Source organism: Lissotriton vulgaris, unplaced genomic scaffold (genome assembly GCF_964263255.1).
Source record: "Lissotriton vulgaris unplaced genomic scaffold, aLisVul1.2 SCAFFOLD_369, whole genome shotgun sequence".
NCBI classification, from domain to species: Eukaryota; Metazoa; Chordata; class Amphibia; order Caudata; family Salamandridae; genus Lissotriton; species Lissotriton vulgaris.
Window position 1 is genome coordinate 897799 of NW_028254839.1, and position 15737 is coordinate 913535.

Sequence of the window (15737 nt, forward strand, 5' to 3'; positions counted from 1 at the left end):
CGACTAGGTGAGTGGGCGACGCTGGGCTCTGCAGATCTCACGGGCCAGGAGGCGTTGTCGGCGACCAGGATGGAGGAGCGAGCTGTCCCACGATGGATGAAGCTGTCGGCGTCGCTGGACCCAGGATTGGGCAACAAAGCCTTGGCTAATTCAAGCCCACGCGGTGGACCTAAAATGGGGTCTGGAGTGGACCAGGAGGGTCCGGGGTGCTCCTCTCTTGGAAGGGAGCAAGGGCCAGTCTGGAGCAACCAGACCAGCGGTGGTGATGTCGTCGGGCGTCGTTCAGAAGGCCACAAGCCAGCGGGCTAGTAGCCAAACTACGCGGTAAGCAGCAAAAAGCAGAAGGGCCCCACGCAGATCGTGGAGATGCTGGGAGGCTGTACTTTGGTGCTGGAGCTGCTCAGGGTCGGGGCTTCTCGGACCCCAAAGCACTCACCGGAGGATCCCTCGGCGGTCGTGCTGGAAAGAAGTCATGCAGTCTTGAAGATGGCCGGTCCCTCGAGGTCTCGTCGCACTCACGGTTCTCAGCTTTGCTGTAGAGGTGAGTAGAGGTCAGAGGTGCCAGGGAAGCCAGTTCTTGTTGAGCTGGGCAGTCGGATTCCGGAGGAAGGACTTGCAGCAGACCGCAGTGTTCTTAAGATGGTGCCTGCGGATGCAGGGTGACTACTCCTTAGTCACAAGGGAGAATCTTGAAGAAGAAATCTTGAAGTCCTTTCGAAGAAAGTCGTGTCTTGATTCCAAAGATGATCTAATTTGGAAGGGGGCCCGCTCCTAACTTTATACTAGGAAAAGGGGCTGACCCGGTGACTAGGTCCTGCTTATGGGTGGGACTAGGAGGGGGGTGGTTACACCCCTCTCCCATGCCGGACTTTCCCCAGGCCAGGGGCTGGTGTGCCCCTGGAACTGGTTCTGGCCGGCCTATGCGTAGTGAGCACCGGGGTGCCACTCAGCAGTCACCTTCCTGTAAAGCCCTGCCTACCCAGGATACACAAAACCCTGTCTGGGATGGTGCTAGCACTGCCCCGGACAGGAAACCCTTTGTCCAAGCTCTCCTCGCTGGAAGGACTCCCAGCAGCAGGAGGTCAGACTCGTGTCTGTGGTGGCAGCATCCATTTTGTGGAGCTGAGGCTTCAGTTAACTTTAACCGGGGTTCACAGTTACATACATGTCGTGTCCCTCTAGAAGGGTGGAATGCTAACCCCGTCGCCAGAATTGGCGGGGGGTTAGTATTCCAATTCGTATGACACCTTACTCGACATGTTTTGATAAAGCAATACTAGAGATAGCATATAACCGCGAGGATTATAATGCACTTAAGAGTATATGGTATGCGATATCATGGAACAGCTATTAGGACTTGGTTCCGCAAGCTGCAAACGGGCTCAGCTCATGCCAAAGCACCATTTCACACGATTCCATGCACTCTGCCTTCAGGATTGTTAAGGCCTGCCATAGGAGTGACTGATAGGAATCTGTGTGTCCATTTTTAGGGTTAGATATAGGTATACTATATCTACAGCAAAGGGTGATTACACGACTTTGCCCCAGCTGTCATGCAGCCAGTTGTGTCAAATCTAGGAGGCCAGCCAGGGGTGGCATAATACATGCTTCAGCCCCTGGTAGGCCCTGGGTACACCTATGCCCTGAGTGACAGGGTCTGATAAGGTGGCCCAGCCAGGCTGTGGGTCTGATTGGCAGGCCCACAGCCAGAGAAAGTCGTAAACCAGTGAAACAATAGCAAAAAATCTGGGTGGTCATAGGATTGCAGACCCTACTCTCCTACATGACCCCCCCCCCCCCAAACTTTGGGACAATAAGCTAACCTTGACCAGGTGAGTCTTCTTGTTCTAAGTGGAAATATCTGGAGAGCCCATCGGCATTGCCATGATCAGTACCAGGTCTATGTTCCACTGTAAAGTCCATCCCCTGTAGGGAAATGGACCACCTAAGCAGTTTGGGGTTTTCACCCTTCATCTGATTTAGCCACAAGAGGGGCTTACGGTCGGTCTGAATCTTGAAGTGAGTGCCAAACAAGTATGGCCTCAGCTTCTTCAGGGCCCAAACCACAGCAAAGGTCTCCCTCTCAATAGCTGACCAATTTTTCTCTCTGGGGGTCAGCCTTCTGCTTATAAAAGCAATGGGCTGGTCTTGACCATCAAAATTCAGTTGAGATAGAACAGCTCCCACACCCAACTCAGAAGCATCTGTTTGGACAATGAATGGTTTGGAGTAGTCTGGACTCTTGAGGATAGGTGCTGTGCACATGGCCTGCTTTAGGTCATCGAATGCTTTTTGACAGCCTGCTGTCCACTGAACCTTTTTTGGCATTTTCTTACTTGTCAGTTCATTTAATGGAGTCACAATTGATCCATAGTTCCTGACAAACTTTATATAGTAACCAGTCAGGCCCAAGAAAGCTCGAACCTGAGTCTGGGTGGTTGGAGGAGCCCAGTCCCTGATTGACTGTATTTTGCTCTCCAGTGGCTGAACCTGGCCTCCACCTACAAGGTGGCCCAGGTATACAACCTGTGTCTGCCCTATCTGGCACTTGGTGGCCTTGATAGTGAGGCCTGCTGCTTGCAGAGCCTCTAACACTTTCCTCAGGTGGACCAGGTGATCCTCCCAGGTGGAGCTAAAGACAGCAATATCATCAAGATATGCTGCACAGAAGTCATCCAGCCCAGTGAGAACATGATTCACCAACCTTTGGAAGGTGGCAGGTGCATTTTTCAGACCAAAGGGCATTACCACAAATTGATAATGCCCATCAGGGGTTGAAAATGCTGTCTTGGGCTTGGCATCCTCAGCTAACCTGATTTGCCAATACCCAGCTGTCAGGTCAAATGTGCTTAAGTAGTTGGCAGAAGCCAATCTATCTATAAGCTCATCTGCCCTTGGTATTGGGTGGGCATCAGTCTTAGTGACTGCATGGAGACCCCTGTAGTCTACGCAGAACCTCATCTCTTTCTTACCACCCTGGGTGTGAGGTTTTGGCACTAGAACTACTGGACTAGCCCAAGGGCTATCTGAGGGTTCAATGACTCCCAACTCCAACATTTTCTGCACTTCAGTTTTGATGCAGTCTCTAACATGATCAGGCTGCCTGTAGATTTTACTCTTGACTGGCAAGCTGTCACCAGTGTTAACCTCATGGGTGCACCAATTGGTCTGACTGGGTGTTAGAGAGAACATATGTCTGAAAGACTGAAGAACCTGTTTGCAGTCTTTCTGTTGATGCTCAGAGAGGCTGCCACAAAAGACAACACCATCTACTGACCCATCATCAGGATTCTGAGTGAGCAGGTCTGGGAGAGGGTCACTCTCTTCCTCCTGTCCCTCATCTATGGCCATGAGCAAGCTCATGTCCTTCCTGTCAACATATGCTTTAAACCTGTTGACATGGAGCACCCTGTGGGGGCTCCTGGGAGTTCCCAGGTCCACCAGGTAGGTGACCTCTCCCTTTTGCTCAAGAATTGTGTGGGGCCCAGACCATTTGTCTTTGAGTGCTGCTGGGGCCACTGGCTCCAACACTCACACCTTCTGTCCAGGCTGATAAACAGTCAGGACAGCCTTTTGGTCATGCCAAGCTTTTTGGAGTTCTTGACTGGCCTTAAGGTTTTCAGATGCCTTCTCCATATACTCAGCCATCCTGGAGCGGAGACCAAGTACATAGTCCACTATGCTGGTTGCAGGCTTTTTGAGAGGTCTCTCCCATCCTTCCTTCACCAAGCACAGGTGTCCTCTTACAGGATGCCCATACAAAAGTTCAAAAGGGCTGAAGCCAACCCCCTTCTGTGGGACCTCTCTGTAAGCAAACAGAAGGCAGGGAATCAGGACATCCCATCTACGCCTGAGCTTTTCAGGTAGTCCATGAATCATCCCTTTTAGGGTCCTGTTGAACCTTTCAACAAGCCCATTGCATTGTGGATGATAGGGTGTAGTGAATTTGTAATTGACACCACATTCCTTCCACATAGCAGTTAAGTAGCTTGACATGAAGTTTGCACCTCTGTCAGAGACAACCTCCTTAGGGAAGCCCACTCTGGAGAACACTCCAACTAGGGCCCTTGCCACTACAGGTGCTGTAGTGGTCCTAAGTGGAATAGCTTCAGGATACCTGGTGGCATGATCCACTACCACCAGTATAAACTTGTGTCCTGATGCTGTCTGGGGTTCCATTGGACCAACAATGTCAATCCCCACTCTTTCAAAGGGCACCCCCACCACAGGCATTGGTATAAGGGGGGCCTTTGCTGTGCCACCTGACTTACCACTGGCTTGGCAAGTGACACAGGAGCGACAAAACTCCTTGGTATCCTCATTCATGTGAGGCCAGTGAAAGTGTGAGACAAGCCTTTCCCAAGTCTTTGTCTGGCCTAAGTGACCTGCTAAGGGAATCTCATGGGCCAAGGTAAGGAGGAAACCTCTCGGAGAAAGGGGATAACCAGCCTCCTGGTCATGCCAGGCTTGGGGTCTCTTGCCTCAGTGTACAGGAGTCCATCTTCCCAGTATACCTTGTGGGTACCTGTGGCATTCCCAGCAGCCTCAGCAGCAGCCTGCTGTCTGAGGGGTTCAAGGGAAGGGCAGTCTAACTGGTCCTTCCCCAGGTCTTCCCTTGAGGGGCCACCTGAACCCAGAAATTCAACTTGATCAAGTTCGAACTCTTTAGGCTCAGTTTCCCTCAATTCCTGTAGGTCAGCCTCCTCTGAGACTTGATCCACAACCTGGGGCAAGGGGGAAGGCAATGCCATAACCCTACTGCTCTTCTTCTTGGAAGGTGGCTGGTCCATTGTTCCAGGATCCAGCACCTGTTCAGTGGGGCATCTTCTGGCCTGTGACCTAGTCACAGCAAGCACATGTGCTGGCAAGCCTAACATCTCCATGTGAGTCCTATGCTCCACTTCTGACCATTGTGATGACTCCAAATCATTGCCCAACAAACAATCCACTGGGAGGTCTGAACTAACTACAACCTTCTTTTGGCCAGTTACCCCTCCCCAGGAGAAAGCTACAATTGCCATACTATGACTGGTAGTGACATTGCTTGCATTGGTCACCAGGAAATCTGTACCTGGCATGATCTGTCCAGGGTCCACAAAGTTAGGTGTCACCATGGTGACACTGGCACAAGTGTCCCTATAGGCCTGAGCCATTTGTCCATTGATAAAAGGTGTCTGTCTGTATTTGCCCAAAGTATTGGGACTGACATTAGGGGATATATCCACATCCCCTGTACAGACAAGGACAGCCTGAGTGAGTGTGCCAACTAAGTTGTCATACCCCAAAGAACCCAAGGTTAACCCAACTAAACCCTTGGGAGGTGCACTACCACTGCTGACTGTACTAGGGGGCACGGGTGCCTTAGGGGCTGCAGTGGCAGGAGTCTGCCCTCCTCCTTTCTTGGTGCACTCACTAAACCAGTGAGTTTTACTTTTACAGTATTGGCACCACCTTTTAGATTGGCCTTCTTGATTCTTCTTTTTCTGGGAAGCCTGACCCCCACCCTCTTTGGGTTGTTTGGGACCTGTTGAAGACTTCTGGTCATTTTCACCTTTAGAGTCTTTACCCTTCTGGTCTGCTTTCTTCTGACCACCCTGGTTCTGGCCCTGGTTCTGCTTAACTCTTGTTCTGACCCATCTGTCTGCCTTCTTTCCCAATTCTTGGGGAGAGGTCAGATCTGAGTCAACAAGATGCTGATGCAACAACTGGTTCTGACAATTGTTTAAAATTTGTTCTCTCATGATCAAATTATACAATCCTGTGTAATCAGTAACCTTACTGCCCAGCAACCAGCCCTCCAAAGCCTTAGTGGCACAATCGACAAAATCAGACCAGTCCTGAGACTGAGTTTTCTGGGTATCCCTGAACAGCAGCCTGTACTGCTCAGTGGTTAGGCCAAACCCATCAATCAGTGTGTTCTTCAGGACTTGGTAATTGTTAGCATCCTCAGCTCTAGTAGTGAGGAGCTTATCTCTACCTTTACCTTCAAAGGAGAGCCACAAGATAGCTGCCCACTGACTTTGGGGAACACCCTGCACAGTGCAGGCCCTCTCCAAAGCAGTAATCCATTTGTGGATGTCATCCCCTTGTTTAAAGGGGGGCACTATCTTACTCAGGTGTCTTGTATCAAAACTCCTGTCCCTATTGCTAGGTATAATGCTGCCACCAGTGGGTTTTGACCCACTCAATTCTTGCTCTCTAGCAAAGGCAAGTCTCTATTTGGCCAGGGCAAGTTCTTCCCTTTCAATCCTCAGATTGACTTCCCTTTCCTTGGCTTCATATACTCTCCTCTGAGGGGAGGTCATCCTCCTCAGAGCGGAGGCCTGAGAGCCATTGGTTTGAATGGATCTGTTAGAGCCTCTTGATAGAGACCTAACTCGTCCATTCCCAATGTTAAGCTGGCCTGAGAGGGGTTCCAGGGGTCTCCTAGTACCATTCTCATGCCTGCTTAAGTTGTCCCTAGTTAGCTGGCTAACTACCTCTGGACCTTTGCTTGCCTCGTCCTCAGATGGCTCTTGATCATCATCCTCCTCTCCTGAGAGATGGATGAGGTCAGGGTCACCTGTGGTTCCCTCTAGGGCAGGCATGTCCCCTTCTGGATGAGAAGAGCTAAGTTTCTCAGCTTTTCTGGCATCATAAGTCTCTAAGAGACCAATCAGAAATGGGATTGTGGGGTTAGACCCCTGTTTTAGCTTCCTGGAGGTACACACTTGTCTCATCTCCTGGAAGCTAAGGGCTGCATATCTGGAAGAGGCCTGTGGAGGGTCCTCAACCACCAGAGGGGTCTCTGTAGACTCTCCGTGGTTAGACATGCTTCTAGTGTGGTGTAAGTGATGCACCTACCTACACTATATGTTTGCCTACTGATCCCTTGCTAAGAGTTGCAGCCAAGGTGTGCTAAGCCTTGAGGAGCTACACCAGCTGGTTCAGTAGAACTCAGAGTATTCAAAGCTAAGTTATATGTATCTGGAGTACTTATGTGATCTTTCACAAGATATTCTTAGGATACGTGTGGTAAAACAACAGCAAGCTCAAATCCCAACCGCTGCTCACCAATGTGAGAAGTTGGCCTGATATGCAGTGCTCACTATTCTAGTGAACACTATGTATCAGTCCAGACAACCCTTATTGATGATTTGTTGTAAGTCAACCTTATAGACCAGCTATCCTAGTAGCGTGGATACTAGCAGTCTAAGGCTAAAGACTCGAGAGGGCGTGTTAAGCCAGCTGTTATACCATCACATATACCTCTTGAACACCAAGTGAAAGGACACCACACAAGTGTTATGAAAATAAACAGTGTATTTATTAGAATCACAACAGCCCTGTACTCTTTATGAGGACAGGGTACTAAGCACAAAACAAAACTCTTACGAAAATACTTAAGTTAGCACAATATACACAAATGCCCGAGGGGCACGTAAAACCATATACTATGGAAGTGGAATGCGAAATTACTAGCAGGTAAGTACAGTACTAATAGGCTTTGAAATCGCTAGGACTTGACTGTAGAATCGTTAGATTACTTCTAGGAGGCCTAGGGGACTCGGGTGCAGAGTGTGCACTCTCACGTGTGATGCGGGACAAAGTCTATGGTAGCTAGTAAAAGCAAAGTTAGTGTTCTCGGGCGAACCCGACCTGGTAGGAAGAAAACGAAAGTGGATCCTGACCCTTGGATAGTGAGGCTATGCTGGGGCACCGCAATGCCGAAGTTACCTAGCCCAGGGGCTGCAGCTGCATAGGTCTCAAAAGACGTCGGGAATCCTCGTTGCCGGACCAGGAGCCTGGAAGAAAGATGCTGGCAGGCGACCAGTGAAGAGAGTTCGAAGTGATCCAAGCCTGGATCTTGAAGATGGATGATACCTGAAAGCAGAGGGGACCAAGTTCGTGACTACTAGCCAGTAGTCAGGTGGCACCAGGAGGGCACCGGATGGTAGTCACCTCGACTAGGTGAGTGGGCGACGCTGGGCTCTGCAGATCTCACGGGCCAGGAGGCGTTGTCGGCGACCAGGATGGAGGAGCGAGCTGTCCCACGATGGATGAAGCTGTCGGCGTCGCTGGACCCAGGATTGGGCAACAAAGCCTTGGCTAATTCAAGCCCACGCGGTGGACCTAAAATGGGGTCTGGAGTGGACCAGGAGGGTCCGGGGTGCTCCTCTCTTGGAAGGGAGCAAGGGCCAGTCTGGAGCAACCAGACCAGCGGTGGTGATGTCGTCGGGTGTCGTTCAGAAGGCCACAAGCCAGCGGGCTAGTAGCCAAACTACGCGGTAAGCAGCAAAAAGCAGAAGGGCCCCACGCAGATCGTGGAGATGCTGGGAGGCTGTACTTTGGTGCTGGAGCTGCTCAGGGTCGGGGCTTCTCGGACCCCAAAGCACTCACCGGAGGATCCCTCGGCGGTCGTGCTGGAAAGAAGTCATGCAGTCTTGAAGATGGCCGGTCCCTCGAGGTCTCGTCGCACTCACGGTTCTCAGCTTTGCTGTAGAGGTGAGTAGAGGTCAGAGGTGCCAGGGAAGCCAGTTCTTGTTGAGCTGGGCAGTCGGATTCCGGAGGAAGGACTTGCAGCAGACCGCAGTGTTCTTAAGATGGTGCCTGCGGATGCAGGGTGACTACTCCTTAGTCACAAGGGAGAATCTTGAAGAAGAAATCTTGAAGTCCTTTCGAAGAAAGTCGTGTCTTGATTCCAAAGATGATCTAATTTGGAAGGGGGCCCGCTCCTAACTTTATACTAGGAAAAGGGGCTGACCCGGTGACTAGGTCCTGCTTATGGGTGGGACTAGGAGGGGGGTGGTTACACCCCTCTCCCATGCCGGACTTTCCCCAGGCCAGGGGCTGGTGTGCCCCTGGAACTGGTTCTGGCCGGCCTATGCGTAGTGAGCACCGGGGTGCCACTCAGCAGTCACCTTCCTGTAAAGCCCTGCCTACCCAGGATACACAAAACCCTGTCTGGGATGGTGCTAGCACTGCCCCGGACAGGAAACCCTTTGTCCAAGCTCTCCTCGCTGGAAGGACTCCCAGCAGCAGGAGGTCAGACTCGTGTCTGTGGTGGCAGCATCCATTTTGTGGAGCTGAGGCTTCAGTTAACTTTAACCGGGGTTCACAGTTACATACATGTCGTGTCCCTCTAGAAGGGTGGAATGCTAACCCCGTCGCCAGAATTGGCGGGGGGTTAGTATTCCAATTCGTATGACACCTTACTCGACATGTTTTGATAAAGCAATACTAGAGATAGCATATAACCGCGAGGATTATAATGCACTTAAGAGTATATGGTATGCGATATCATGGAACAGCTATTAGGACTTGGTTCCGCAAGCTGCAAACGGGCTCAGCTCATGCCAAAGCACCATTTCACACGATTCCATGCACTCTGCCTTCAGGATTGTTAAGGCCTGCCATAGGAGTGACTGATAGGAATCTGTGTGTCCATTTTTAGGGTTAGATATAGGTATACTATATCTACAGCAAAGGGTGATTACACGACTTTGCCCCAGCTGTCATGCAGCCAGTTGTGTCAAATCTAGGAGGCCAGCCAGGGGTGGCATAATACATGCTTCAGCCCCTGGTAGGCCCTGGGTACACCTATGCCCTGAGTGACAGGGTCTGATAAGGTGGCCCAGTACCAATTGGTAAATGCACCTAGGGTACATGTCGTAATTTAGAGAGAGAACAGCCAGGCTGTGGGTCTGATTGGCAGGCCCACAGCCAGAGAAAGTCGTAAACCAGTGAAACAAAAGCAAAAAATCTGGGTGATCATAGGATTGCAGACCCTACTCTCCTACAGTGCTCTCATGCTGACGCCAGCTTCAGTCTGAAACATCCAGAAACACTGTAGACTACCAATTCGATGACTTCCGGTGGAGCCCCAACGTGACCCGGTAGGGAAGAACTTGCCCTCCCCTCTTTTGACTGATGGTTCTTGTTGCCTGTCCCTTCTGTTGTCATCTAACGGAACCTTTTTGGACTGACGAGTGAGAAAAAAAAAGGTGGGGCTTTCATCATTTGGAAAAAAAAATGTTCTAAACCAATGAAAAGTTTTATTTTTAGGTCATATGATCAAGCCTTCCATCATTAGGAAACCAAAAGTAAAATGAACCAATGAAAAGTTTTATAAACAAGTCACATGACCTATTATGCGGCTTTGGGCTATAAAAAGCCTACAAAATCCGTTGGCCTGTGAGGTGGCGTCAGTAGCGGACCGATGTGCGAATAGGCCGAAGGCAGCACAACGCGGCGAGATCCGGATGACACTGAGGTGGTGTCCAGCAAGTTGCCGCACTGGTGTGGCCATCCTACAATGCTGCGCCGAAAGACGGCGTGGGGTGCCCCGGGGGTGGGAGAGGCGGCGCGAACGGGCCTCTCCCGCCTCCCCAGGTGGAGGCTCCTCAGCTGCAGTGGGGCGCCCCTTGGTGTTTCACTCGCTATCCAGCTGAGTTGCGTCTGCACTTGCGGCTACAGTAGGCCGAAGGTAGCACAACGCGACGAGATCCGGATGGCACCGAGGTGGTGTCCAGCAAGTTGCCGCACTGGTGTGGCCATCCAACAATGCTGCGCCGAAAGACGGCGTGGGGTGCCCGGGGGGGGGGGAGAGGCAGCGCGAACGGGCCTCTCCCGCCTCCCCAGGTGGAGGCTCCTCAGCTGCAGTGGGGCGCCCCTTGGCGTTTCACTCGCTATCTAGCTGAGTTGCGCCCGCACTTGCGGCTACAGTGCCTCACCCGCCATCCAGCAGAGTTCCGCCCGCTCTTGCAGCACAGTGCCTCACCCGCCATCCAGCTGAGTTCCGCCCGCTCTTGCGCCACAGTGCCTCACCCGCCATCCAGCTGAGTTCCGCCCGCTCTTGCGGCACAGTGCCTCACCCACCATCCAGCTGAATTGCGCCCGCTCTTGCGGCACAGTGCCTCACCCGCCATCCAGCTGAGTTGGGCCCGCTCTTGCGGCTACAGCGTCTCGCCCACCATCCAGCTGAATTGCGCCCACTCTTGCGGTGAAGCGATAGGCGGCTGCAAAAGGACTCTCAAAATGGCGGCCGGCTCTTTGGATTTGGGCCTGATCCACTAAAATGGCCCTGGGACACCTTGGAACTCGGACGCTTGCCTGCTAGGGCATGGGCCCCATTCCCAAAAGCGTCCCCTCTTTTGACTGATGGTTCTTGTTGCCTATCTCTTCTGTTGTCATTTAACGGAACCTTTTTTGACTGCAGAAAGGGGTTCTGGTCTGACCGCTGGTTGGTGGATGCATTTTGACTATATTCTGGACCTGCCCGGCCTCGCCCAAAATGGCGCCGGTATAAATGGGACTCGTAACTACTTGTTGTGTACTGGTTGCCCAGCCTTGATATCACGAGATACGTATGCAGTTTTGAAGCACATGGCGGGCGGGGACGAGTACTGATTGAACATTTGGACATTCCTATTGATATTAAGTTCTGATGTGTTATTGATTACTGTACTATTGAAATTTTGAATTAACGTCATCCATGGTACTTGCCCGCAAATGTATATCTAGATAATTTTATTGTAACTGGCCCTGTCGTACTTTAATTATAAAATGTACGTCCACCGATTCCGCAACTGTTAGACACCTTAGTTCTTGCAACCTAATGGCCCGCCCGTTACGTTCTTCTACAGTGTAAATGCCCCCTCATCATATACGATTCCAGTTTGCTCCGTGGCCGGCCCACGTGGTTATAGGCCCGTATTTGTATACTGACATTTTCACAATAAAGGTTTTTAAAACAAAACATGATAGTAGTACCTAGATTGGTAAAGTTTTGAATAATAGCGACTGTTTTCGAATCAGTGAAAGGCAAGTGAAATAAAGCAGCCCGATTACATGACAGTTAAAAGGTATAATACGCAGGAAAGCAGTAAAGATAAATGGTCAAGGGCTGTTGTGTTTTCCACTCCTGCAACATAAAGTGATCGATAAGAATCCGATATTCATGCCTATCAGCGACTAAGACAGCAGGTTGAGCCTCTTTTGTTCAACTGCTCCCTCATGGGACGAAGAAACGCCCTTTTTCTCGAAATAGGAATATTTTACTTGCAGGACAGTTGTAAATTTCCCGGTAAAATACATTAGCCTGGAACATTGTTAGTGATAAACTGTAAATGCATCTGGGTCCTTTGCTTTACAAGTCAGAGTGAGAAAAAAAAAGGTGGGACTTTCATCATTTGGGAAAAAAAAATGTTCTAAACCAATGAAAAGTGTTATTTTTAGGTCATATGACCAAGCCTTCCATCATTAGAAAAACAAAAGTAAAATGAACCAAAGAAAAGTTTTATTAACAAGTCACATGACCTGTTATGCTTACGTTACGCGCTGCGCGCCGCGCCCCGGATCGCTTCCGGGAAGCTGCGCCTCGCGCACCGGAGCACTTCCGGGTGCGCTAACGCAGCGCGTCATATGACGCATTACGCGACAACGCAGGTCCAGAATATAGTCAAAATGTCTCCACCAACCAGCGGTCGGAACAGAACCCCTTTCAGCAGTCAAAAAAGTTCTGTTAAATGACAACAGAAGGGACAGGCAACAAGAACCTTCAGTCAAAGAGGGGAGGGCAAGTTCTTCTCTACCGGGTCACGTTGGGGCTCCACCGGAACTGATCGAATTGGTAGTCTACAGTGTTTCTGGATGTTTCAGATTGAAGCTGGCGTCAGCATGAGAGCACCCCGTGGCTACGTTGTGGCCATTCCGCGAGCAATCATTGCAGTCGCTCCCCACCGGAATTCTCCGGGAGTCGGGGGTCCCGGTGACTGTTGTAGAATCTTCAAGGCTGAGGGGATGCTTTTGGGAATGGGGCCCATGTCCTAGCTGTCAAGCGTCCGAGTTCCACGGTTGCCCAGAGCCATCCTTGCAGGCCAGGCCCAAGTCTGTGGAGCCGACCGCCATTTTCTGTGTTCCGTGGTAGCCGCCTGTCGCTGTACCTCAAGATTGGGTGCAATTCCGTTGGATGGCGGGTGAGACGCTGTAAAAGCAAGAGCAGGCGCAATTCAGCTGGCCGAGCCAGGCACTGTGTCGCAAGAGCGGGCGCAAGTCAGCTGGTCGAGTGAAGCGGTGGGGTGTAGCTGAGAAACCTCCACCTGGGGAGGTGGGGGAGGCTCGTTCGCGCCGCCTCTCCCTTCTAGTGCACCCCACGCCGTCTCCTGGCGCAGGTATATGTGATGGTCGGACCAGGGCACCGCAGGACGTGTCTTCAGGTCAAACGGATTGTGGGACAAGGTGTGGAGCAGGCGCAATTCAGCTGGCCGAGGGAGGCACTGTTCCGGAAGAGCGGGCGCAAGTCAGCTTGTTGCGTAAAGCACTGGGGTGTAGCTGAGAAACCTCCACCTGGGGAGGTGGGGGAGGCTCGTTCACGCCGCCTCTCCCTTCTAGTGCACCCCACGCCGTCTCCTGGCGCAGGAATATGTGATGGTCGGACTAGGGCACCGCATGACGTGTCTTCAGGTCAAACGGATTGTGGGACAAGGTCCAGAATGGAAGAGTCACTAAAAGGCAAAAAGTCGGGGGCGATCTTAGGCCACATCAGGGCAACAAGACTTGAGGAGGGGGCAGGAGAAATCCCGGGAATGGATTTGATTTTGAGCCCCAAATACAAGGCTTGTTTGGATCGATGTTGCAGCAGGCTGCCATGTAAATAGTTATTTAATAAAACGTTTTACCCTGTTACTTTGCTGGTGTGTTGTATATATTTATAATATTTGCATAGTGTTTGTCGTTATTTTGGGCGGGGTGGGCGGCGGAGCCGAGCTGTCTTGCAGCCATCATGGTGTCGAGCTCAGTTCATCTCACTAGTTTCATATTTCTCATGAGGGGTTGTTCCTAATGTTTCTATTTTAGCGAGGTCAAAAAGAGATCCCATTAGTGGCCTACTGATTTTGTTTGATTCCTTTTGTTTTTTTAACGATTTTTCACTATCTGCAAAGACTAAACAGAGTATTGCGACTCTGTGCTTGTTTGTAAATAGAGAATGAACCAAAGAGAACCAATTCTAAAACAGTAAATGCTTGGATAACAATCAATCAAATGGAGAGAGAAGCAGGCACGACGGATTACAACGGGTGCAAAGGCCTGCGTTACCTACCCTTCACTATCTGCAAAGAGAGAATACTCTTAAAAGAAAAGAGGGGGGGGCAGCGTTCAAAGCACATCAGCGTGCATAAACACGAAAATGTTTTTACCTATCACGTACTTGACATTTTAAAGCTTTTGATATTTGCTATTAAAAAACCATTGAAATTCACTGAAAAAACCATAGGTTATAGACCATATATAGTTAGGAATTAGCATTTACAAAACCTTGAAAATTCACTGAAAAAACCATGGGTTATGGACCATATATAGTTAGGAATATAGTTAGGAATTAGCATTTACAAAACCTTATTTTACTCACACAAAACCATTGAAATTTCATATATAGTTAGTTGCACTAACTATATATCGCGCACCCACAAAGTCACTCAATGAGATCTTAAATTGGTGTAGATACTTCAGGATTTCAACCGGACCATAGATTTCATAATCAGTATTGTCCCATGCTACCCCGCCGGGGATAGGGTTGGCTGTAAGGTTGACTGAAGAAAGTTCTCTTTTCTCGACGTGTGAAGATGTGTGTGGTTTAAGGACCAAGTTGATTTTCTGGCTTGCTGTGTCCATTTTAGCATATTTTCCCTCAATGAAATGTCCCAAGCATAGTACCATGATGAACCAAAGTATGAGGACAAATGCACCTAAGGCCACCCAAAATTCAATCCATGGAGAAATCAGATAGGTTTCTTTCAGCTGTTGAAAAAGTTCCTTAGTTTTATCTTTAAAAGTTTTTGTTGATGGCTGTTTCTTAGATTCACTCAGATCTTCAGAGAAATCATCGAAGTTGATGAAGTAGCCGGATGCCGTTCTGTCAATTGTTCCAATTGCTTCTGGATTACTTCTTGTTCTAGAAGTTTCATTTGTTACTTCATCGTAGGTTGGTGTGTCTCGACTAAATGTTTTTATTTGGGTTTTTAGAGGTTTAAGTTCCATTGCTTTGTTGCATAGTCCTTGTTGATTTACTGTAGAGTTTTCGAATGTTATTAGTCTCTCAGTTTGAACCTCTGTATTTGTAGCAAACGTTGGTGTTCTGCTACTTCTTGGGAGTCCACTTGGCCTACTATTTGTTATCGGCCACATGATTGTGGTTTTACCAGGTCGATGGATACAACTCTGTTCTCCTTTTTACCAGCAAGGGGCGGTAGTACTACTGATCTTGTCCCGTTGACAGACAGGACAGGAACTGCTTTTCTGTAAGAAGGCCCAAATTCCTTCTTTACCGCGATCTTCTCTCTGACTAGCTCCCCGACTTTTGGAATCCAGACAGGCCTTGCTGGGACAGGTGGTTTTTCTTCAGTGGTTGTTGGCTGTTGTTTCAACTTTATGTTGCTCAGGTCTTTCCTTGTTTCATTTAAGTCCTGCAAAATAGCCAAACGATCTTTGATATCAAAGCTTTTGTCTTTAACCACTGAAGTCTGACTATCAAGATCTTGGATCATCATTCTAGTCCCAAACAATAGTTTGTACGGACTGAATCCTCTCAGAGAATCTCTTGGCAGGTTATTTAGACTACGTTGGACACTTATTAGATGTTTGACCCACCCAGCTCCTGAACCTAATACCTTTGCTGTTATAGATTGCTTTATGTCACGGTTTTTTCTTTCTATGATTCCGTTTCCCTCAGGATGAAATGGACAAGAGTACCGCAATGC

At 49.7% G+C, this 15737-nt stretch overlaps 1 pseudogene; it reads right to left on the reverse strand.

Moving 5' to 3' along the window:
- LOC147659397 (uncharacterized) overlaps nt 1-15737 on the reverse strand; it is a 45956-nt pseudogene that overhangs the window by 28791 nt on the left and 1428 nt on the right.